This window comes from Schistocerca cancellata, chromosome 9, assembly GCF_023864275.1.
Source record: "Schistocerca cancellata isolate TAMUIC-IGC-003103 chromosome 9, iqSchCanc2.1, whole genome shotgun sequence".
Lineage (NCBI taxonomy): Eukaryota > Metazoa > Arthropoda > Insecta > Orthoptera > Acrididae > Schistocerca > Schistocerca cancellata.
In genome coordinates this window covers 111,255,225-111,280,802 of record NC_064634.1, presented here as the reverse complement: position 1 = coordinate 111,280,802, position 25,578 = coordinate 111,255,225, and positions in this window count along the sequence as shown.

Here is a 25,578-nt window from a genome sequence, read left to right as displayed (position 1 = left end):
TTTAAACTATAACCGATTCAGCGCCCTCACATACAATTCATGATCTCTGCAAAGCAAAACCTTTCAAACAGCCGATGAAATAACTAGGGTTGATGTTAGTTAGAACGACAGGTTGGTTTAGAATTACTGTTTATCAGTAGTGAAGTTTCAGGGCCACCCCATGTCAGACTGAATAGAGCTGTTTGCTTTTTAAGTGCCATAGTACAAGCATCATGCTCTTGTTACACAGGGTTATTATAATTAAAGTTAAAATATCAAAACGCTGTAGAAATAACACCACTGGTTAGAATGACGTCAAATTGCAACGAGACATTATCGTAGAAGGGGGAAGACGCACGGTAGAAGAAAAAAAATAGTGTGAAATTTAATCAATAGGTGGCGCTGTTTGTGTCAGAAAACGTAAATGAAAACACCTGTCATGAGTACGACCCACTGAAGTTGGTATAAACACGCTGGGTACACGGCTTCTGCTTCTTTCGCTTCTGCGACGTTCACCATGCAGGATCGCACTCTGCTTGTAAAGCTGTATTACAAGAAAGATGACTGTGTGCACGTCGTTCTGCAGAAGTTCCGGACACTGAAAGGTTTGAAAAAAGGCGTTGTACGATGAATTCCGTGGGTCTGAAGAAAATGATTCGGAAATTCGAAAAGAAAGGTTCTTCTGGTGAGCAACCTGGTAGAGGGAGGAAACAAATCGATTCAATGTCAGGGGAAGCAGTGGTCACAGGAATGCAGGAGGAGACGAGTGGTGGTGTGCAAACGTGTTGCACACGGAGAATTGCCCGAACATTGTACATACCTTGAGCACGGTGCGGAAAATCCTACGAAGCATCCTTCTTTGCAATCCATTCAGGATTACCCGTGTGCACGAGTTGCTTCCTGTTGACCTGCCAGCAAGAGAGGCCCTTGCTTTAGAATTTCTTTCTCGAATGAAAGTGGACAATGATTGGCCATGAAAGATTTTGTGGACAGACGAAGCCCACTTCCGTCTGACATGGTATGTCAATACAAAGATGTGTCGATTATGGGCAACGTAAAATTCACTTCATCCTGAAAAGGTCACTGTGTGGTGCGAGGTTATGGCATCATTTATCATAGTGCCATATTTTTTCGAAGAGACAGGTGCTTCCGGTCCTGTTACCTGTACCGTCACTGCTAAGCGCTATGACTGTCTTCTGCACAACCACGTCATTCCAGTTATCCAACAGCGTGGTGTGTGGATTGGATCATTTTTATGCAAGATGGCGCAGCTCCGCACGTTGCAAATCCAGTTAAGCAGCTGCTGAAGCGCCACCTCGGAAATGCTAGAATTATCAGCCGCCATTTTCCGACAGCCTGGTCGTCCCGGTCACCTGATCTTAATCCGTGTGACTTCTGGTTGTGGGGCTATCTGAAAGATGTTGTGTTCAGTGTTCCGCCGGCCGCGATGGCCGTGCGGTTCTGGCGCTGCAGTCCGGAACCGCGGGACTGCTACTGTCGCAGGTTCGAATCCTGCCTCGGGCATGGGTGTGTGTGTGATGTCCTTAGGTTAGTTAGGTTTAAGTAGTTCTAAGTTCTAGGGGACTTATGACCTAAGATGTTGAGTCCCATAGTGCTCAGAGCCATTTGAACCATTTTTTTTTGTTCAGTGTTCCGAATGCAAACTTAGCTGCATTGAAGGCACGCATTGTGCAACACATTCTGAACGTGACCCCAAAAACACTTCGATAAACTGTCGAACGTGATGCTCCTATATTTCAACTTGTTGCAGAAAACGGTGGGCAGCATACTGAACATGTTTTGCGCCAGTCACACAGAAATTGATAATCCGATTTGATTTTGATTGATGCCTTATATGCGGTTTTTGGCCTCAGGACAATTAAAAACCGATGTTATTGATGCTTTGTATGCCGTTTTTGGCCTCAGGACAATTAGAAACCGATTTTTCCCATCCGATGTGACATGACCTTTCCATGGTGTAGGCTTACGTAACTAACAGTACCACACCTATACACCCATGCACACTGACTAGTAGAGCATCGCATTCTGGAGGACGACGGTTCAATCCAGTTTTCCGTGATTTCCCTAAATCGCTCCAGGCAAATACCGGGATGGTTCCTTTGAAAGGGCACGGTCGACTTCCTTTCCCGTCCTTCCCTAATCCGATGGGACCGATGACCTCGCAGTTTGGTCTCATCCCCCAAACAACCCAACCCAACTAGTAGACTAGTTGTTTGTCAAACGTACACCTTAGGCATTGTTGTAGGATTAATTTGTGATTTGTAGTTGACCACTATTAAATTATGATGCTTACAGCGCCATCTACTGCTACATTTTGTAACTATTTACTTTTCTTCTGCCATATGTTTTCTCCCTTCTCCAATAGCATTCCGTTGCAATTTGACGTCATTCTGACCAGTGGTGTTATTTCTACACCGGTTTAAAAGTTTAACTTTAATTGTATTCACCCTGTACATTAGACCTCATAGTATTCATTGGTGTGATGTTTGCTGCCACAAATGCTTAAGTAGAAAGCAACTTAATTCGTGTCCAGGCAAACTACTGGTGCAGGCTAACGTTTTCTGGATCCAGCTCTAAATAGATTTCCTACTGAAGTAAGGCTTGATTGAGTTGTTGTTTTACTTTTGCTGTTCATTTGGCTGAGATTACTTTTGTCACATTTAGGCTGGCAACCATATTTACTTTGCGTTAACACACACTTGCTCTCTGTGATAACATATTGTCAGTTTGGTTTCCACTAGAATAGTGTCTGGCTAGTTTCCATTAGTGTACACTACTTCAATTGTTTAAAATTCCGGTAAAGAGCTAACATTTTAGGGTGCAATCGCTAGTATGAACATCCGCTAAAGCAAGAGTAGTCAACGTTTTTTTTTTTACCTACAAATCACTTTTGTATCTCTGTTAGTAGTAAAATTTTCCAATCATGTACTAGTTCCACAGCAATTGTGATTTAAAAACTAGAGAAGTAAGTTAACGTTAGAAAATTTGTAAAGTAGAGTTGCAGCAAGTTGAAGCATGTGATAATAATTACTTATCAGAGACTTTATGTCAAAATTTTATGAAAACCCAATGAAAATATGAACAACCCCCAACGACCTGCCACCCACCGTGAAAGATTGAATGTCCACTAGTGAGGGGCAGGGATCAGGCTGATTATGACTTATTGTACTGCGACTGAAACAGGAAAAGGGGGAAAGGGCAGTGGTGCATATAGTACCCTCAGCTACACATCAAACAAGAAAGCGAGTTAATTTTGCATTCTCATCCAGTTTGGAGCTACGTTTGAAATTTCAAGTTTCCAGCTCTTGGGGATGTTAGTTTAAAATCAATGGTACGTTTTGTACCAAACAAAGAGGCAGACAGGGAAGCAATATCCATCGCCTCTTCCTCTCTTTTTTTGTTCAGATGTGCCATCTGGTCAGAATGAAGAGGCAGATGGGAAAGCAATATGCATCTCCTCTTCCCCTTTCTTTGTTCAGCTGTGCCATCCAGTCTAAACAAAGAGGCACACAGGGAAGCAATATCTATCTCCTCTTCTGCGCATTCTTTGTTCAGCTGTGCTGTTCAGTCACAACAAAGAGGCAGACAAGGAATCAATATCCATCTACTCTTCCCCTTTCTTTGTTCACCCCTGTCCATGCATTCTGATACCACCTGCACAGGACATGTGTCCTGCAGGACAGCAAAAATTTCAATTTTTTTCCTTTATTGTATTTCAATTCCCCATCAGGGCGAGCTGGGAGCAGCATATGCGCTGCCCTTCAGCTGAAAGACATAGAACAAACAATAGAAGACATTTAAAAATAACAAAGGAGAAAATGTGGTGAACATAGATATAAAAAAGGGGGAACATTATGGAATAGAATAGACAAAAAATGGGCGACTGTAAAATGGAGATAAAAAGAGTAAAAAAATAGCGTACACAAAAAAACCACACAGTGGGACAGTTAAAAGAAGACAAGACACAGTATGACCCGAGCATAGAAGTATCGACGGATGGCATAGCACATAACAAAGACTGAAAATAACACTAAGTACAAGGCCAGCACACAATTACAATCACACCTCTCTACACACAGGAGAAACATCACTAAACCCAACACTGACATGGCACACTGACGATGATCAAAACGCAGTGTCTGCCAGGTGCAAGGAGACGAGGGTGAACGGAAGAAGGGAGGGCGGGGAAGAGAGGGGGAAGATAGGCGGGGGGCGCGCTGAAGAGGGCCAGTTAGGGAGGGATGTGGGAGGGAAAGAGGCAAGGATGGGGTGTAGGGTCTCAGGGGGGGGGGGAAGGAGGAAAGTCCGCTCTGGGAGAAGGAGGGGAGAGGAAAAAGGGGGCCCTGGCGAGGGGACAACAAGGTCAGGTTATAGTTGGAAGAAAGGGTATACATCACAGCGAAGTTCATCAACCAGGAGGGGGAGGCTCTGGAAATTGCCCTGATGAAGGAGATGGAGGGCGTGGAGGTGGAGAGAGGGAGGGATACAGCGACAGAGGCGCGGCAATGGGTGGGGAGTGGAGAGGAAGGAGGAAACCAGAAGGTGGGGGGGATCAAGCCTGCGGACAATGTAAAGGATGCGGAGATGATGGAGGAACAAGAGGCGGATGGGCAAGGGGATGAGTTCATACAGGAGCTGTGTGGGGGAAGGAAGGTGGATACGGAAGGCAAGGCGGAGCGCATGGCGTTCGAGGATTTGGAGGGCCTTGTAAAAGCGGGTGGGTGCAGAGATCCGGGCAACGCTGGCATAACAGAGAATAGGATGGATGAGGGATTTGTAGGTGTGGAGGATGGTGGAAGGATGTAATCCTCATGTCTGGCCAGACAGGAGTTTCTGGAGGCGGAGGCGGGAATGGGCTTTCTGCTGGATGGTCCAGAGGTGAGGGATCCAGGTGAGGAAGATTTCAAGCATTACCAAACTTTTTCAATCTCTACCTCACCCCTAACGAGCGTGCCGAGAAGAAAGCGAGTTAATATTGTATTTCTCTGCAGTCCTGGGCTACATTTAAAATTTCCATTGTTCAGTTCATATGGAAGTTAGTGTAAGATGATTTGCAAAATTTCTGCCAAACCGACAGACAAACAAGAAAGTGGTCCAATAGAAACGTGTTAGAAACGGCCTTCCACAGTCGATCAATGACGCAGCGACTCACCTGCTGTGCGGGCGGCCGGCAGAGGGCGGCGCGCAGAGCGTAGGCGAGCGCCGCGTAGAAGGCGGCGGCGGCGGCGGCCCGCGGCTCCAGCGGCGAGTGGAGCAGCGGCAGCGCCGACATGCCCCAGTCGAAGCAGAGCGCGTGCGGCGCCAGCAGCAGCCGCAGCCAGCAGAAGGCGGGCGCGTAGCCCAGCGTGAGGCAGCGCGTGAGCAGCCGCGGCGCGCCGCGCGCCGGGTTGTCCGCCCTGGAGAAGGCTGCGCGGCCTCCGCTGCCGGCCACGGCGAGCCGCGCCGCCACCAGGCAGCACAGGCACACGGAGAGCGCCGCCAGCGAGGCCAGCGCCCGCCGCCCGCACCGCTGCCGACACCACACCAGCACCCCGTCTCATTCACACTGAAGCGCCGAGGAAACTGGTATAGACGTGCGTATTCAAACACAGAGATATGTAAACGGGCGGGATACGGTCCTGCGGTTGGCAACGCCTATATAAGACAACAGGTTTTTGTCGCAGTTGCAATCCCATACTGATCGGTTCACCACTTGGTGCAATTAGTGGTTGCTTAAGGTCAATCCTTCCAAAACCCAGGCGATCATTGTAGGCAAAACCACCCCTTCCTTCCGCCTCCTCGACCATCTATGGTCGTCCTATCGCCCTCACCCCCACCCTTAAGTACCTTGGCGTCACCCTCGAACGTCGCCTCTCCTGGACCCCCCATCTCCGGACAATCCGAGCCGAGGCACGCTCCCGACTCCGTCTCCTCGAGCTCCTTTCTCGCTGTACGTGGGGTCTGGACCCCTCCACCGTCCTCCACACCTACAAATCCCTCATCTGCCCTATCCTCTGCTACTCCCACCCTGCCTGGACCTCCTCCCCTATTACCTTTTACAAATCCTCGAACGCCATGCTCTTCGCCTCGCCTACTGTATCTGTTTCCCCTCCCCCACGCGGATCCTGTACGACCTTATCCCGTTCCCCCACCTCCTCCGTTTCCTCGAAAGGATAGGGATCCTCTACACCTCCTGTAAACTAGATCCCCCTCACCTGCTCGTCTCTCACATCCCATCCCACCCCCGTCTGCTGCCGCACCTGTATTTCCACATCCCACCTGCTATCCATCTCTCCACTCTACTTACCCTCTCCCAAGGTGGCTTCCGCCAGCTTCCCCTCCCTGATGATGCCCTCCTCCTCTCCATTTACCCCTCCTATCAACTATGATACTACCCTCCCACTTTCTGTGTTCTTTCCTATGGGCACTCTCTCTCCCTTCCCTCCCTCTTCCCTTCCCTCCCCCTCCTCCCCCGGGCTTCCCCTACTCCCATACTTTCATTCCTCCCACCGTCTCCTCTGCCATTGGCATCTCTGCTCTCCCCTCTCCCTCCCCCTCCACCTTCTTCCCCTCTTGGCATGTCCCCGGACTTCCACACGTTAAGTGGACATTCGCGCGCCGGAGATCATCGCCGTCAGTTTTTCGTGTGTGCCGTCGTGTTTGTGATTCAGTGTTTTTCGCCGCCCACACTCCTTCGTTCACGTGTATCGTCTAAATCATCAGTCTTTGTGCACAGTGCCGACAGTTTTTCATGCTATTCGTCGAGTGTGAAAGGCTTCATGTTTTTTAATTATTGTATCTACTGTTTTTTAACCGCCATTGTGTTACTTTTCTATCTTCATTGGTTTTCTCTTTTATTGTACTGCTTGTGGCTGAAGAGTGGAGTAACATTTCCCATTGCCAGCCCACCTTATATGAGATAAACAATAAAGGAAAAAAATGATGCAGTTGTTGAATCGCTTAATGCTGTTACAATGCCAGATTATCACGATTTAAGTGAGTGTGAACGTGGTGTTATAGTCGGCTCACATGCATTGGGACACAGTATCTCCGAGATAGCAATGAAGAGGGGATTTTCTCGTACGACCATTTCAAGAGGGTACCATGCATATCTATATATGCTCTACCATCTGGTGAGAAAAATGTATGAGACAGGCGAAATACCCTCAGACTGCAAGAAGAATTTAATAATTCCAATCCCAAAGAAAGCAAGTGTTGACAGATGTGGAAATTACCGAACTATCAGTTTAATAAGTCACAGCTGCAAAATACTAACGCGAATTCTTTACAGACGAATGGAAAAACTGGTAGAAGCCGACATCGGGGAAGATCAGTTCGGATTCCATAGAAATATTGGAACAAGTGAGGCAATACTGACCCTACGACTTTCCTTAGAATCAAGATTAAGGAAAGGCAAACCTACGTTTCTAGCACTTGTAGACTTAGAGAAAGCTTATGACAATGTTGACTGGAACACTCTCTTTCAAATTCCGAAGGTGGCAGGGGTAAAACAGAGGGAACGAATGGCTATTTACAATTTATGCAGAAACCAGAAGGCAGTTATAGGAGTCGAGAGGCATGAAAAGGAAGCAGTGGTTGGGAAGGGAGTGAGACAGGGTTTTAGCCTATCCCCGATCTTATTCAATCTGTATATCGAGCAAGGAGTAAAGCAAACAAAAGAAAAATTCGGAGTAGGTATTAAAATCCATGGAGAAGAAATAAAAACTTTAAGGTTCGCCGATGACATCGTAATTCTGTCAGAGACAGCAAAGGACTTGGAAGAGCAGTTGAACGCAATGGACAGTGTCTTGGAAGGACGATATAAGATGAATATCAACAAAAGCAAAACGAGTGTAATGGAATATAGTCGAATTAAATCGGGTAATGCTGAGGGAATTAGATTAGGAAATGAGACGCTTAAATTAGTAAAGGAGTTTTGCTATTTGGGGAGCAAAATAACTGATGATAGTCTAAGTAGAAAGGATATAAAATGCAGACTGGCAATGGCAAGGAAAGCGTTTCTGAAGAAGAGAAATTTGTTAACATCGAGTATGGATTTAAGTGTCAGGAAGTCGTTTCTGAAAGTATTTGTATGGAGTGTAGCCATGTATGGAAGTGAAACATGGACGATAAATAGTTTGGTCAAGAAGAGAATAGAAGCTTTCGAAATGTGGTTCTACAGAAGAATGCTGAAGATTAGATGGGTAGATCACATAACTAATGAGGAGGTATTGAATATAATTGGGGAGAAGAGGAGTTTCTGGCACAACTTGACTAGAAGAGGGGAGCGGTTGTTAGGTCATGTTCTGAGGCATCAAGGGATCACCAATTTAGTATTGGAGGGCAGCGTGGAGGGTAAAAATCGTAGAGGGAGACCAAGAGATGAATACACTAAGCAGATTCAGAAGGATGTAGGTTGCAGTACGTACTGGGAGATGAAGCAGCTTGCACAAGATTGAGTAGCATGGAGAGCTGCATCAAACCAGTCTCAGGACTGAAGACCACAAAAACAACAACACCATGAAAATCAGGAATCAACTAAAACATCAAATCTCCGACATCGGTACGGCCGGAAAAAGATCCTTCAAGAACGGAACCAACAACGACTGAAAAGAATCGTTCAACGTGACACAAGTGCAACCCTTCCGCAAATTGCTGCAGATTTCAATGCTGGACCATCAACAAGTGTCAGCGTGTGGACCATTCAACGAAACATCATCGAAATGGGCTTTCGGAGCTAAGGTCCACTCGGGTACCCTTGATGACTTCACAACAGAAAGCTTTACGCCTCGCCTGGGCCCATCAACAACGAAATCGGACTGTTGATGGCTGGAAACATGTGGTCTGGTCGGCTGAGTCTCGTTTGAAATTGTATCGAGAGGATGGACGTGTTCGTGGATGGAGACATCTTCACGAATCCGTTGGGCCTGCATGTCAGCAGGGGACTGTCAAGGTGGAGGTGGCTCTGTAATGGTGTGGGGCGTGTGCAGTTAGAGTAATATGGGACCATTGATACGTTTACGTCACACACACGTAAGCATCCTGTTTGATCAACTGCCTCCATTCATGTCGATTGTGCATTCCGACGGACTTGTGCAATTGCAGCAGGACAATGCGACACCCCACACGTCCAAAATCGCTACGGAGTGACTCTAGGAACACTCTTCTGAGTTTAAACGTTTTCGCTGGCTACCAAGCTCCCTAGACATGAACACTATTGAGCATATTGTCTCTGGGGTGCCATGCAACGTATTGTTCAGGAGAGATCTCCACCCTCTCGTACTCTTACGGATTTATGGACAGCCCCGCAGGGTTCATGGTGTCAGTTCCCTGCAGCACTATTTCAGACATTAGTCGAGTCCATGCGAAGTCGTGTCGCGAGGGCCCTACATGATATTAGGCAAGTGTACCAGTTTCCTTGGCTTTTCAGTGTACTTACTACCGGCTTTTTACCTGAGGCTTCGCCCGCGTACAACTATGTAACATATATTTCAGAGCTGCACTGACGGAAAAATCTTTCAACACAAAAATATAATGTAGAGTAATGAAATTTCGAAAATGCATTTGACTAGGTAATTTATTTAAGTGGTTAACATTGCAAATTCCCCGGTTAATGTAAGCACGCGATAAGCCATTGAAATGTAAAATGTTCGTAGATTAATAACCAGTGCAATTCCCAGTATTCTGAATGCAATGATGCTGATATGTGTCCATTGTGTTGAACAGGCGCCAGATTCCAGTTCGTGGGATGAAGTTCCAAGCCTGTTCCATTTAGTCAGTCAGTACAGGGACAGTTAATGCTGGTTGTAGATGACGCAGGAATTGTCTCCCGAGAACCTCCAATATGTGCTCGACTGCAGACAGATCTGGTAGTTGAGCATGCCAAAGCAACATGTCGACACTCTGTACAGCATGTTGGGATACAACATCTGTATGTGGGCGAGCATTATCCAGTTGGAAAACAGCCCCAGGAATGCTGTTCCTGAATGGCAGCACAACAGGTCGAATCACCAGATTGACGTACAAATTTGCAGTTATGGTGCTTGGGCTAACCACGAGAGTGTTCCTCCTGCCGTTAAAATCACACACCAGACCAGAACTCCTAGTCCAGTGTGTCTACCACGCAGACAGGTTGGTTGCAGGCCCTCAACTGGCCACCTCCTAACCAACAGCTAACCAACACTGACGCAGAGACAGAAAGAGGTTTCATCAGAAAACACAATACACCTCCAGCCTGCCCTCCAATGGGCCATCGCTTGAAACCACTGAAGTCGTAAGCGGTAGCAGTTAGGGGTCAGTGGAATGCGTACTTCAGAGCGTGTGGTTCGGAGCTGTCTTTGAAGTAATCGATGTGTAATATTGTGTTGTGGTATAGTGGTACCAGCTGCTGCTCACACTGCTGCTGTAGATACAGAACGATACGACAGGGCCATACTCCGAACACGATGTTCTTCCTTCTCCACCGTGTCACATGCCCATCAGGAGTCTGGTATTCTTGGTACCCTACATTCTCGAGACCACCGCTGCCAACATTTATGTACAGTGGCTATATTCCTGCCAAGTCTTCCTGCAATAGCGCAGGGGGAACACCCAGCTTCTCGTAACCCCATAGCACGACCTCCTTCAAGCTGAGTGAGCTGTTGATAAAGCAACCTTTGTCTCCTTAAAGGCACTTTTGACTAACATCAACTGACTACGTCCAGTGTCGAAGGTAACTAACGCGAACGGCCATTACAGCCCGTATGTAAGGCAAACCTGATTTACAACCTCATAAAGGCGCTACAAGCGCTACTCTTATGCGAATAGTACGAAATTTGAATAGACATCATCTTTTAGGAGTGGAAACACGCCTACCAACTTTCGTGTATGTCGCATAGCTCCTTCCTGGTGTTAGGAGTTTTTTTTCCTCAGTGTAGATACGACAACAGACCGAATATTGTACAGAAACAATTGTCCACGTGTCCCAGGATTAATGGTCGAAATTCAGAGATATGACAGGAACGATAATTCGAAGCAAGAAAGTCCACTAAAGATGGGCTCTAAACTGCGTACCTGGACAGTTGTTAGCTCGTCATCCTCGCTAATGTCCAATACATCTCCTCTGCAGAATAACTGCTCGTACCTCTTAAAATACTCAGTTTACAGCTCATGTTGACTGGACTTCTTTGCTTGTTTTGGATCATACTACCTCTTCCCGTAGTACGGAAAGCAAAGAGCTTTGTTTCACAATGCCGAACATGAGTAAGCGCTCATAGCTTTTAAGTTATGCGTTTTAGAGCGCGCGTTTACTAGACTTTTTTTACCTAGAATTTCTCTCATTACCCTGAATACTGACCATTCTTCCAGAGCCACCCTTATTATCAGTGTTCACATACTCCTCAGCAACATTACAAATGCGAAAGTAACGCCATCTCTTACGTTTTCACGAGTAAAACGCTGAGCCGATTTTTATGAAATTTGATATGGATACCGCGTTAAAATGTAAAGCAAAAATGTCGGCTCCTAAGACGATGAAGCTGAGACGCACACAACGCTTGCGCAGAGGTCGGCGACTGGGACTGCTTATACATTATTCCGTGACAGTGCGAATCCAACAATTGTTCGATCGAGCAGTTTCTTAAATTTTAAAAAGAACTGGAATTGGAATTCTTGGCATAATTTAGTTTAAGTAGTGTGTAAGTCTAGAGACCGATGACCTAAGCAGTTTGGTCCCTTAGGAATTCACACGCATTTTGGTACACCACATGGAGAAATGGTTCAAATGGCTCTGAGCACTATGGGACTAACTTCTGTGGTCATCAGTCCCCTAGAACTTAGAACTACTTAAATCTAACTAACCTAAGGACATCACAAACATCCATGCCCGAGGCAGGATTCGAACTTGCGACCGTAGCGGTCGCGCGGTTCTAGACGCCTAGAACCGCTCGGTCACTCCGGCCGGCCCACCTTGAGAAACCGGACACGTTTTACACCGAAACATCGTCGAGATACAATAATAATAAAACCCGACATTAAATCTGTGAACCATATTTATAACTATTACAGTATATGCCGGACTTACATGCTATGTGGGACCGAGTGGTAACCAAGTAAGTTCGCGGTCCAATTTTTTATGCACATACATACAATTTATATTCATTAGGGAACAGAGTCTAAATAAAACAATGCATTTAGAAGAAAACTGCTTAATGAAATGTTCAGCAACGACAAAAAAATCTGTTACAGTACAGTACTATGCATTGTCAAAGTTACGGTGATGTATAAGGCTACATTAGATCCAACAATGCCTTCTGACGAGTCAATTTTTTTTTCTTGTCATGCAAAATTTCGTAGTAGGGGGCTGGTAAATTTTTTATTCCCCGTTTCCTTGGAGGAATGCGCATTTCTATTGAGTCTATTTTTTCTAAGATCTGTAACTGTTTTTTAGTTGCACTGAGACCTTCTGTCAAGTTTGTGACTGCCTATTCATCTGACTGAACTCGGTCTAGAGAATGAGAGTGCTCTCGCTCACGCATTTCTATAAGCTCATCAACTGTCAGCTCCTGAATGTGTGAATCCAGCGCTTTTTCAGTGTCATCACCATCCAGCTCTATATTTAATTGTCTGGCATTATAGACCACTTCTTCACTCTCATTATCAATTTGACAAAGATGTGGTACTAATTCCCCTGGGTTTCGATAGTGATAAATGACCAAAGCTTTTTCCAGACGCCATTTAAAGGTTTTTGTGAAACTTCGTTTCAAGACTATCCAATATTTTCATGGCATCTAAAACAATGAATTGCTTCCAAATGTCTTTAACGGAGAGCTTGTTTTTGTGTCTCATAGCTTGATGCAATTGTGCAACGAATCGTTTCCTGTAATAATCTTTAAATATTTAAACGTCTTCCTGCCCCATCGGTTGAAGCAAGCTGGTTGTGTTCGGTGCCAAAAATACAACATTTACATGTAGGTCGAGATTAATTAGAACAAGAGGATGATATAGTGCGTTCTCGATTAATAGCGTCACTTTAAGTGGTATTTCTTTGAGTTGGCAGTAACGTTGGACTTCAGGTATAAAACGACGTGCAAACCAGTCGTCAAAAACGGAATCTCTCACCCAAGCTTCAGCAATCGAATTCCAAATCACGGGCAACACAGCTTTAGTTGAATTTTTTAAAGGTCTTTGATTCCCTGAGCTATAAACTACAAGAGCTTTTAATTTACAATCACCAGCTGCATTCGCCCCACTATCACTGTCAATCGATCTTTGGCGGCTGTAAAAGTTTTCACTTCACGCGCAATAAAACGTCTTTTAGGCAACTTCTTTTAGAACAAACCAGTTTCATCTACGTTGAATGTGGTTTGACTGGTATAGCCATCTTACCCTACCGTTGCTTTGAATTTCTCTGCATGGAGCAACGCAGTCTATTCACCAGCACTTGCTGCCCCTCCACTTTCTACGATGCTTAGCCAATTTCAACGACTTTTCAAACGGTTAAACCAACCATTAAGACCTTTGAACAGTTCGTCTTTGACCGCCTCCCCAATTTCATTTTTCAGTCTCTTAAAAATCAGCTCAGGTTAGGACCACAGTACGTTCACTAGCAGTCGATTTGACAGGCATCTTATCCGCATGGCTGTAACGGATCGTGCTGCCACGTCTCGATCCCTGAGTCAACAGATGGGGACGTTTGCAAGACAACAACCATCTGCACGAACAGTTCGACGACGTTTGCAGCAGCATGGACTATCAGCTCGCATACCATGGCTGTGGTTACCCTTGATGCTGCATCACAGACAGGAGCGCTTGCGATGGTGTACTCGGCGACGGACCTGGGTGGACGAATGCAAAACGTCATTTTTTCGGATGAATCCAGGTTCTGTTTACGGCATCATGATGGTCGCATCCGTGTTGGGCGACATCGCGGTGAACGCCCATTGGAAGCGAGTATTCGTCATCGCCATACTGGCGTGTCACCCGGCGTGATGGTATGGGGTGCCATTTGTTACACGTCTCGGTCACCTTTTGTTCGCATTGCCACTACTTTGAACAGTGGACGTTACATTTGAGATGTGTTACGACCCGTGCCTCTAACCTTCATTCGTTCCCTGTGAAACCCTACATGTCAGCAGGATAATGCACGACCGCATGTTGCAGGTCCTGTACGGGCCTTTCTGATTATAGAAAATGTTCGACTGCTGCCCTGGCCAGCACATTCTCCAGATCTCTCACCAACTGAAAAAGTCTGGCCAATGGTGACCGAGCAACTGGCTCGTCACAATACGCCAGTCACTACTCTTGATGAACCGTGGTATCGTGTTGAACCTGCATGGGCAGCTGTACCTGCTTCCAAGCTTTGTCTGACTCAATGCCCAGGCGTATCAATGCCGTTATTTCGGCCAGAGGTGGTTATTCTGGGTACTGATTTCTCAGGATATATGCACCCAAATTGCGTGAAAATGTAATCACATGTTAGTTCTAGTATAATATATTTGCCCAATGAATACCAGTTTATCATCTGCATTTCTTCTTGGTGTAGCAATTTTGATGGCCAGTAGTGTAGCTTCTGATACGCTCGAAGACGCAGAACGACGACGGCATTTAAAATCCTTGGACACTACAGTCACATACCGCTTTGCAATAGTAAGCACATTTCACATCTGCATTTTTTTAACTTTGCTGGCGGGAAGTACGTATGAGTCTTTAACTTTTTTTCCCCTGAGGCAGGCGAGCGGATGTGTTGTCAAAAGCCAGGGTGCTCTTGGCACTTTGAATACTGGCCAGCTTAGAATCCCCCGTTCAGGTGCTGGTTCACACCACTACTCGGCCACATACCAGCCAGGTTCCGTTCCCCGAAAGGTGACACGAGTCTTAAAAGTTACAGCACAGCGACAGGATGTCCGCGTTAGTATTTCTGGCGGAACTAATCAACACATATTGTGAGTTGATGCAAACACGGAACACCACCACTTTGGTGTCTACACTATGCGAAAATTTCACACTCTTACACACCGGATGTAGCAGAATGTAGCTGTGGCGTGAATGTCTGAACCAGCGAGTGGTGAGACAGCAAATGCAGTGGTACCAACCTCCGCTCAGTTTTTGACATACAGTAAGCGATGATGAAGAAATTTTAACGTGTTTCCCTTGCATTTATTCAGAGAAATTCTTGTCCATCACTGCGGCGGCAGTTGTGAATCGTCCCCTATAAGCAGAGGGCATCTGGGAGTGGAGAGGAACGTAGGGAAGACACGTGGTGGCGACGTGTGACCGTGAGGTCATATCGGGGAGGCAAGGGGACCTGGCTTCAGCCTGGCGCGATTTTTATGAGTCCTTTGAGTAAAGACCGCTTTTTAGCGTTAGCACAGCCTTCGCTCTGAGCAACTCACTATTTGCGAGATCTATTCCGCAACCTGTGTTGCTTCTTCAGTGATTTTACTTATTTGGGTCTTCGATTCTTTGTCATCTTGCATCTGTGAATTACACAGATTGGGAAAGACAATTTTTGTTCCGTAAGGATCTTCCATATCGCTTGAGGTATTGACCAGTTATTAACAGCACATTCTGCATCTGCATGAGCTTGACTCAAATCATAATTTATTGTACTTTTACGCACATCAGCGTGCATTTCGTTGTGGAGGTGAAGGTCCCAAAGACGTTTATTCAAAGCATACAATTTCCTTTGTGCTCCAAATAAACAGTCATTTGAGATATAAACATGTGAATTAACGTTCACTTCTGGTACAAATATTTAACTACACATCCATTTCTGACACTAATTTGAGGAAATAAAGTAAGAACTGAACTAAGACTGAATTCCTTTTTTTTCCTACAGCGGTTCAGATCAAGCGCCCGTGATAAAAATATATATACGACCGATTCCTTTTGCGTAATGTAAGTGCTGTCACTGTGGCACCCTAAGTGGAAGAGTGGCAGGAAATGTACTTTATATGCTTTATTAGTGATTAATGAGAGTTTCACTCATTTGTACAAGGGTAAGTCAATTATTATCCGCAATTTAGTTATATTTTTGTTTATTTTGGCAGTACTGTCGTTTTACATTGAAGACGCATGTTTAGTTTATTTGTTGTTATATCTTTGCAATTTTCAAGCTGCTGGGTTAGTTTCGTTATCGCTGTAGTGCTGTAAATCAAGGCTGCTCCGCTGTCTGTTTGCACTAAAGAAGAGTAACGTTCAGTGATCCGGTTTTTGTGGTTGAAAGGAGTATCAGGGGCCGAAATTCACTGAAGACGATCGGTACAGTACGGGAACAGTGTGTTGCCACAACGGAGTCTCTACGAATGGATTGAAAAATTCCGAAATGGTCGCACAAGTGTTACGCACGATGAATGAGCCGGACGACCGTTTACCGCCACAAATGAAGAAACTATTGAGCGTTCAAAATGGTTCAAATGGCTCTGAGCACTATGGGACTCAACTGCTGTGGTCATCAGTCCCCTAGAACTTAGAACTACTTAAACCTAACTAACCTAAGGACATCACACACACCCATGCCCGAGGCAGGATTCGAACCTGCGACTGCAGCAGCAGCGCGGCTCCGGATTGGAGCGCCTAGAACCGCACGGCCACCGCGGCCAGCTATTGAGCGTTCACGTGAAATGATTCTCTTAGACAGACAATTATCTATTAACGAAGTGGTACATCGTCTGAAAATTAGTCTGTTTCTCTCAATCCTTCTGCATAAGTCAGCTTTCTTGTGTTTAAGGGAAAACTTTTTATCTACAAAAAAGAAAACAATCTGTATACTATCCTTCAGGCACCTGGCACTTAGATATACACGGTCCGTCCAAAACGTTCAGACACTGATTTTATTCATGGCGTGTAAATGACGTCAGCGCAGTAACTACGATACCAACTTGAACTGACAGCTGCAAAAAACCGATGTGTATTTTACCATTCAGTTGTGAGCGGGTCACAAATCGCAAAGCAGTATCATCAGTAAATCAAGTGTTCAAGACATTCTCCTGAATGTCGTGAAGAAGACAAAAGCGTGTGCCCGTCACGTCTTTGGTCATCTACTGAAACTTGACTGAAATGCAAAACTAGGACAGTTTCTTTCTGGAAAAAATTACCATAGGTGACGAGACTTGGTGTTGTTAATTATGAACCTGCGAGAAAACGACGAAGAGCAGAAATTCACGTGAAGAGTGAACACTTTGACGACGTAACCGACATCCAAGAAAATGTGAAGCACTAGTTGGACAACATCCCACGGAAGGACTTCTTACCATGGTTATATGAACGTTCTCTGCGTTGAACTCTAGTGGGGGGAGATTATTTAGAATACATGAAGCCTTAAAACGATCACCGTAGACTTTTATTAATCCAGTCTCGAAAGCTTTTTTTTTTCGGACTGTCTGTGTATGCTCATCCGGACTGTAGAAGGCACAGGCTCCATTCTACTCTACCTCATTCCTACAACGGAGATATTGTAATGTATAACTCTAGAGTAGACTATACTGTATAACACTTAACGACAAAGCACTACACTCCCACACTTAGTGATGTTTTTGATCTTTCCATTACGTTAGGAAGGAAGTGGTAGGTTCTCTTCCCTGTTACTACGATGTCCCACATTTCCTGACATCCAGCCTTTGTTATCTTTTCTATATGGCTCTTACTTTATCATTTTCCCTCTTTTTAAGCCAACATTGTGCGTCTCGGCTAGGTCCAGTGATAGTAAGGCTAGTATAACCAGCAGCGTCTCAATCGGTGTTACATGTAAACGCACTTTTTGCGTTTGCCGTTGCCGTTGCCGTTCAAGTGGTTCCAGAAGGAATGGTTTCGTGTGTGTTTTGGATGGGGAAGCGGCCGAAGTTGACAGTCCGGGATACGGCGCCAGTGTTGGAGAAAGTTTATATCGTGGAAAAAAATATTTGTTTGATTATGATTATGGGACGTACAATGAAAAGAAGAAGTGTATCTGTAAACGTAGGAAGACGTTTTATGAACTTATATGTGAAGCATCGGAAGTTGTAAGTGGAAGAGAGGATTGTGGTAATTTGATTATTGTTATGGTGACCATAGACGTAACTGAATACTATACTGAAGACGCAAAGAAACTGGTACACCTGTCTAATATCGTGTAGGGCCCCCGCGAGCACGAGGGAGTGCCGCAATACGACTAATGTCTGACTTAGTGCTGGAAGGAACTAACACCATGAATCCTGTACGGCTGTCCATAAATCCGTAAGACTTCGAGGAGGTGGAGATCTCTTCTTAACAGCACGTTGCTATGCATCCCAGATATGTTTAATGATGTTCATGTCTGTGGAGTTTGGTGGCCAGTGGAAGTGCTTAAAACCAGAAGAGTGTTCCTGGAGCCAGTCTGTAGCAATTCTTCGCGTGTGGAGTGTTGCATAAAGGGTACACGAGTGGGCGTTCGGCTCCGAAAGGCCATATCGATGACATTTCGTTGAATGGTTCGCACGCTGACACTTGTTGATGTTCCAGCACTGAAATCTGCAGAAATTTGTGGAAGGGTTGCGCATTTGTCACATTGAAAGATTCTTTTCAGTCGCCGTTGGTTCCGTTCTTGCAGGATCTTTTCCCGGCCGCAGCGATGTCGGTTAATAATTGATGTTTTACCGGATTCCTGATATTCACGGTACACTCGCGAAATGGTCGTACGTGAAAGTCCCCAATTTATGGCTACCTCTGAGATGCTGTGTCCTATCGCTCGTACGAAGACTATAACAGCACGTTCAAACTCACATAAATCTTGATAACCTGCCATTGTAGCAACAGTAACTGATCTAACAACTGCGCCAGCTCTTGTTGACTTATATAGGCGTTGCCGACCGCAGCGCCGTACTCCGCCTGTTTACATATCTGTGCTTGAATACGCAGGCCTGTTCCAGTTTCTTCGGCACTTAAGTGTGTCAGAAGCTATATTGTTTATTGAATGACCTACAGAGACAGTTAAATCTACTTACATGTAATTTACAAGGTGAATCTTTTCGTTGTGGCTAAACAGTGAGTGGTGTGAGACTTGTGAGGTAGACCAGACGCCATTTAGTTTTTTTAAGGATTAGCAAACTGTGCATACATCAAAGTTTGGGCTGTTAAAATCTTATGCATTCGTTACTGTGTAATGTGTATTTCACGAGACTATAGATAGAGTTAATTCATTACTGCCTGAAACGCTTCATTACTCGCATGTTTTCTTCCCCACACCCGGGGGCCTAAACAGGGCCACGAGAAGTCGCCAGAACACAGCTGCTGCCGTCCGGCGACAGTGCGGCACATACTATATGGTGAAAAGTGTCCGAACACTGGTAAGTGGACATTAACATTGGGCATTAACAGGCGATGGGTACACCCTTCACCTTTATGGCGCCTTGAACTTGTTGAGAGCAGTTTCAATCAGGTGTCTGAATATCTGTGGAGCAATGGGAGCCCATTCTTCCTCAGGCCTCGAAACCAAAGAAGGTAGTGATGTTGGACGCTAGCGTCTGGAAAGAAGTCCGCGTTGTAGCTCACAACATGGGTATTCCATGGGATTAGGTCTGGACTCTTGACAGGCCATCCATTTTAGGAATGTTTTTGTCTACAGGTCATTGCCCCACAGATACTACGTTGTAACAGGCTGCTTTGCCAGTCACCGTCTCCGAACAGCTCGTCTACTGCACGCGGTACAAAATGCTGAGAATGTGTTCACTTCCTTCCGCATCCAGCGTTCTATTAAGCGCAATAACGGGAACCCAGCTTAACTGCGAAATACAGTCCCGTAACACCAACTCCTCTGTACTTCAGTGTTGTGGCACTACACGTGGTGGCAGGTAACGATCTCCAACCATTCGACAAACCCAAATCCTGCCATCGGATAGCGATAGCGTGTAACGGGATCCATCACTCCAAATCACTTGTTTGCAGCCATCCACAACACAATGTCGGGACTACTGTATTTAGACATACCTCAAGCGTCGTTTAGCACTGACTGCGGAAACTTGTGGCTTATGAGAAGCTACTCGACCATTCTACCTCATTCTTTTTAATTTGTAACTTGCCATTCATGTACTAACTAGAGTTTGCAACTCACAAGTGCTTCTCTCCGCTGATCTGATACAATTTTTTACAACCACCCTCCGTAATGCTTGACGATCACTGTCCATCAGTGCATGAGATCAGCTGGTGCGGTGTGCGTAGTGTTGGTTTAGCTGCTGTTGCTGGTCCTTCGCTTTCCCATTTCACAATCGAATCACCAACAATAGACTTTGGCACTGTCACAAGAGTTTAAATGTTTCTGATTGATCTATTACTCAGCTGTTATCCAATGACTATTCAAACAAAAGTCGGGTTTGCAGCCGGTCGTCGTTTAATTCATAGCAGAATATTTAGACTGGCCACCTGACAGCCATCTTCAGGTGAGCCACATTCGAAGTCTCTGAAGTCTCCTGACCAAAACACACATTCTGTTGTTACCGCTTCGTCACTGACAACATGACGCTACTCGACGCTTCCTCTTACACTGGCGAGTCCGTGACATCCCGTAACATCTGGTGGTCCACTGCGCATCATATGGGAGTGTACGGATACTTTTGATCAGATAGCGTATACATGTTTTCACACCTCTGTAACATCTTCAGCATGTCTCATTTTAGCCGGCTCGGTGGCCGTGCGGTTCTAGGCACTACAGTCTGGAACCGCGGGACCGCTTTCGAATCCTGCCTCGGGCATGGATGTGTGTGATGTCCTTAGGTTAGTTAGGTTTAAGTAGTTCTAAGTTCTAGGGGACTGATGACCAAAGAAGTTAAGTCCCATAGTGCTCAGAGCCATGTCTCATTTTATATCTGTGATATACTGAGCAAACATGTGGTAGCTTGTATATTTTCGAACTAAAGGCTGTAACTTGTATTTTATTTTAGTGCATCGCGTATCTTAAAATGCATTAATTTTTTAGGCTGGATTGCACAGAGTGGCCGTTTTTGTAGCAGCTATATGAAGTAGTTGTTGTATGAAGGACCTGGGTTCAGTTCCCGGTACCGCCAGAGACTTTTTGCTTGTTGGGAGGACTATAGCAGGATCCACTCAAACTCGTGGTACAAATCGAGGAGTTAAGTAGTGCCTCTGAGCTGTGGAGAGCCGAGAACGTCCGCGAGAGCTGTTTGCTGACAACACGCCTCTCCATACCGCGTGTGAGTATCACCATCTGACATAGGATGACACGGCGACTGGTGGGCATAGAGCAGTTTTGTGGAGAGGATAGCGGAGTTCATTTATTTATTTATTTACTTTAGAGTGTATTGAGGCCTGCGTTTATGTATTTTATGGTCACCTGCAAACTAGGTGGAAAAAAAAATTTCGCTAAAAATATCACTTTTTCTGCATGCTTTCCTCGAGAATAACGGTACCTGTAGTGCAACGGAAACCAGAGGTTTCTTAACCCCGTGTTTGTATAGGTAACAAGAAAAGAAAATGTTATGATATTCATTGGATTCCGAATTTGTTAAATATGTTGATTCGATAGTTTTTGTACATAAATGTTTGTTTCTGTTTCTTTCACATCTTTAGAAAGAGTACAGCAACATATCACGAGTGTTGAAAGTGCTTTTGCTCCTTTAAGTGTTTATCAGAAAACTCCAGGCATTTAATTGAGACTGATAACTGAAATCCGAACACCGTCAAGAACGATTAAATGGAATATTTAATTGACTGCAAGGCTGATTAACTGAAAATTGAACATTCCTATGATAATACATTTCTATGATAATGATTTATTTTCCAATTTGATGAATCAGTTCAATCAGTTCTGCTTCGTTCGGATGGCACAGAATCCATCAATCAGCCTGCTCCATCGATGAAACGATTCCGCACGAAACTCGTCAGAACCTGTCGAAAGCCGAACACAGTGTGGGTGGCTTGGGGGAATAGAGAGGTGCGCAGCGCTCAAACAGAAAACTCGCATAACTCCGGATTGGCACAAAACGTGGGAGCGCAAGTCGGGGTATTGCTATACTTCTGGAAAGTCTAAAGTAACATATTATTTTACAATATGTCTCGTAAATGTAAGTCTCATTCAGCGCATAGCTCTGACAGAGCTCGAACCCAACAAACCCTCGAGCAATTTCAGATCCGGATGGAGTTAGAATCAGAACGTCATGTGGCCTAAGCTACAGAGAAACTGGAACAGGTACAAGCCCGTCGCATTTTAGATGCTGTGCGCCACGCGTTTCTTATACACTACTGGCCATTAAAATTGCTACACCACGCAGATGACGTGCTACAGACGCGAAATTTAACCGACAGGAAGAAGATGCTGCTATATGCAAATGATTAGCTTTTCAGAGCATTCACACAAGGTTGACGTCGGTGGCGACACCTTCAACGTGCTGACATGACGAAAGTTTCCAACCGATTTCTCATACACAAACAGCAGTTGACCGGCGTTGCCTGGTGAAGCGTTGTTGAGATTCCTCGTGCAAGGAGGAGAAATGCGTACCATCACGTCTCCGACTTTGATAAAGGTCGGATTGTAGCAGTTTATTGTTGCGGTTTATCGTATCGTGACATTGCTGCTCGCGTTGGTCGAAATCCAATGGCTGTTAGCAGAATATGGAATCGGTGAGTTCAGGAGGCTAATACGGAACGCCGTGCTGGATCCCAACGGTCTCGTATCACTAGCAGTTGAGATGACAGGCATCTTATCCGCATGGCTGTAACGGATTGTGCAGCCACGTCTCGATCCCTGAGTCAACAGATAGGGACGTTTGCAAGACAACAACCATCTGCACGAACAGTTCGACGACGTTTGCAGCAGCATGGACTATCAGCTCGGATACCATGGCTGTGGTTACCCTTGACGCTGCATCACAGACAGGAGCGGCTGCGATGATGTACTCAACGACGAACCTGGGTGCACGAATGGCAAAACGTCACTTTTTCGGATGAATCCAGGTTCTGTTTATAGCATCATAATGGTCGCATCTGTGATTGGCGACATCGCGGTGAACGCACATTGGAAGCGTGTATTCGTCATCGCCATACTGGCGCATACTGGCGTGTCACCCGGCGTGGTGGTATGGGATGCCGTTGGTTACACGTCTCGGTCACCTCTTGTTCGCATTGACGGGACTTTGAACAGCGGACGTTACATTTCAGATGTGTTACGACCCGTGGCTCTACCCTTCATTCGATGCCTGCGAAACCCTACATTTCAGCAGGATAATGCACGACCGCATGTTGCAGGTCCTGTACGGTCCTTTGTGTATACAGAAAATGTTCGACTGCTGCCCTGGCCAGCACATTCTCCAGATCTCTCACCAATTGAAAACGTCTGGTCAATGGTGGCCGAGCAACTGGCTCGTAACAATACGCCAGTCACTACTCTTGATGAACTGTGGCATGGTGTTGAAGCTGCATGGGCAGCTGTACCTGTACACACCATCCAAGCATACTTTGTTTATTTGTTGTTATATCTCTGCAATTTTCAAGCTCCTAGGTTAGTTTCGTTTTCGCTGCCGTGCTGTGAATCATGACTGCTCCGCTGTCTGCTTGCATCAAAGAAGAGCAACGTTCAGTGATCCGTTATTTGTGGTTGGAAGGCGTATCAGGGGCCGAAATTCATCGAAGACTTTCGGTACAGTGTTTTGTCACAACGGAGTGTCTACGAATGGATTGAAAAATTCCATCATTGCGGCGACAGTTGTGAATCGTCCCCTACAAGCCAAGGGCATCTGGGAGCGGACATGAATGTAGGGAAGACACGTGGTGGCTACGTGAGACCGTGGGGTCATAAAGGGGAGGCGAGGGCACCTGGCTGCATCCTGGCGCGATTTTTATGAGTACTTTGAGGAAAGATCGCTTTTTAGCGTTAGCACTGCCTTCGCTCTGAGCAACTCACTATTTGCGAGATCTCTACCCGAAACCTATGCTGTGTAGTCGCACAAGTGTTGCACACGATGAAGGAGCCGGACGACCGTTTACCACCACAAATGAAGAAACTATTGAGCGTTCACGTGAAATGATTCTGTTAGACAGACGATTAACTATTAACGAAGTGGCACATCATCTAAAAATTAGTCACAGTTCTGCCTACGAAATCATCCACAGCAGACTTGGGTTTCATAAAGTTTGTTCAAAATGGGTCCCAAAACAAATCACACAGTTGCATAAACAAACGCACTTGGACATCTGAAAAACCCATTTGGATCGCTTTGGTAGCGAAGGGGACAACTTCTTAGGATCATTATTAGTGACGAAACATGGATCCATCATTACGAGCCGGAGATTAAACGGCTGAGTATGGAATGGAAACATCCAAATTCGTCGCACAAGAAAAAGTTCAAGACCCAACCGTATGCAGGAAAACTGATGCTTCCGGGTTTTTGTGACGCATATTGTCCAGTAATGGAACATTATGGGGAAAGGGGCACAATAATAGACAGTGTACGTTACAGTGAGATGCTTACTGCCATGGTAAAGCCTGCAATTCGAAGCAAACGCCGAGGATTGCTGTAAAAAGGTGCTGTGTTGTTGCACGACAATGCCCGTCCGCATAGTGTTGCCCACACTGCTGAAACGCTCAAAAAACTCAAATTTAAAGTACTGGATCATTCTCCATATAGTCCCGATCTTACCTCTTCTGACTATCACTTGTTTGGTCCACTCAGAGAGGCATTAGGGGCCGTCGATTTGCCTTGGACGAAGCAGTGAAAGAAGCGGTGCATTCCTGTCCCGCAGCTCATCCGAGAACCTTCTTTTATGAGGGCTTCAGGAAGCTTGTACAACGATGGACCAAGAGTGTTGAAACGCAATGAGACTATGTCGGAAAATAATGTTCTTGTAAGTTTCCTAGTTGATTACAATAAAATTTTATAACTACTTTGCGGATAATAATTGACTTACCCTCGTATTTACTACAGTACTGAGATCACAGAGAATTTCAGTTACTGTAATTATCAGTTTGTCGGTTTAATGTTACACAAGGTGTGCAGTCTCTTGTGTAACGTTTCTGTCTTGAGTACGTAAGTGTGGTAGGCCGTTTGCACACTCCACTGCCGAGTGCCAGCACGTCAAGGTCACACACGAACGAACCGAGCAGTTAATGTTTCATGCTGTACGACAAACAGAGAGAAGTCGTGCCTTCACATGTACAGAGGGTCTGTAACTAAGATTCCAGTCTCAAAACGCTGTAGAAAGAGAACCACAGCTCAGTATGACGTTAAAATTGAACAGCTTATTATTGACGCAGGGAGGATCGTTACGGAAAAAAAATCAACGAAAATTTAACCAATAGATGGCGCTGTAAGAGGCAGAATATGCATATCAATAGACACGCGGCACACAGCTGTTCCTCAGTTTGCGTTCGAGACGCCCAGCGTTACTGTCTCAATGAAGGATCGCGCGCTGCTGCTAAAGCTGTTTACAAGAACCCTGACTGTGCGCCAGTAGCCCTACAGAAGTTCTGGGCACTTAAGGATATGAAAAAAGGTATTGGCCCGATGTCCGATAAGGGTCCAGACAAAATGATAACAAAATTCGAAAAGACAGGTTCTTTTGAAATGCAGTGTGACACAGAGAGGAAAGAAGGTGATCCGACATCTGTCGAAAATGTGGCCACAGCATTACACGAGAGTTCGAGCGGTGGTGTGCAAA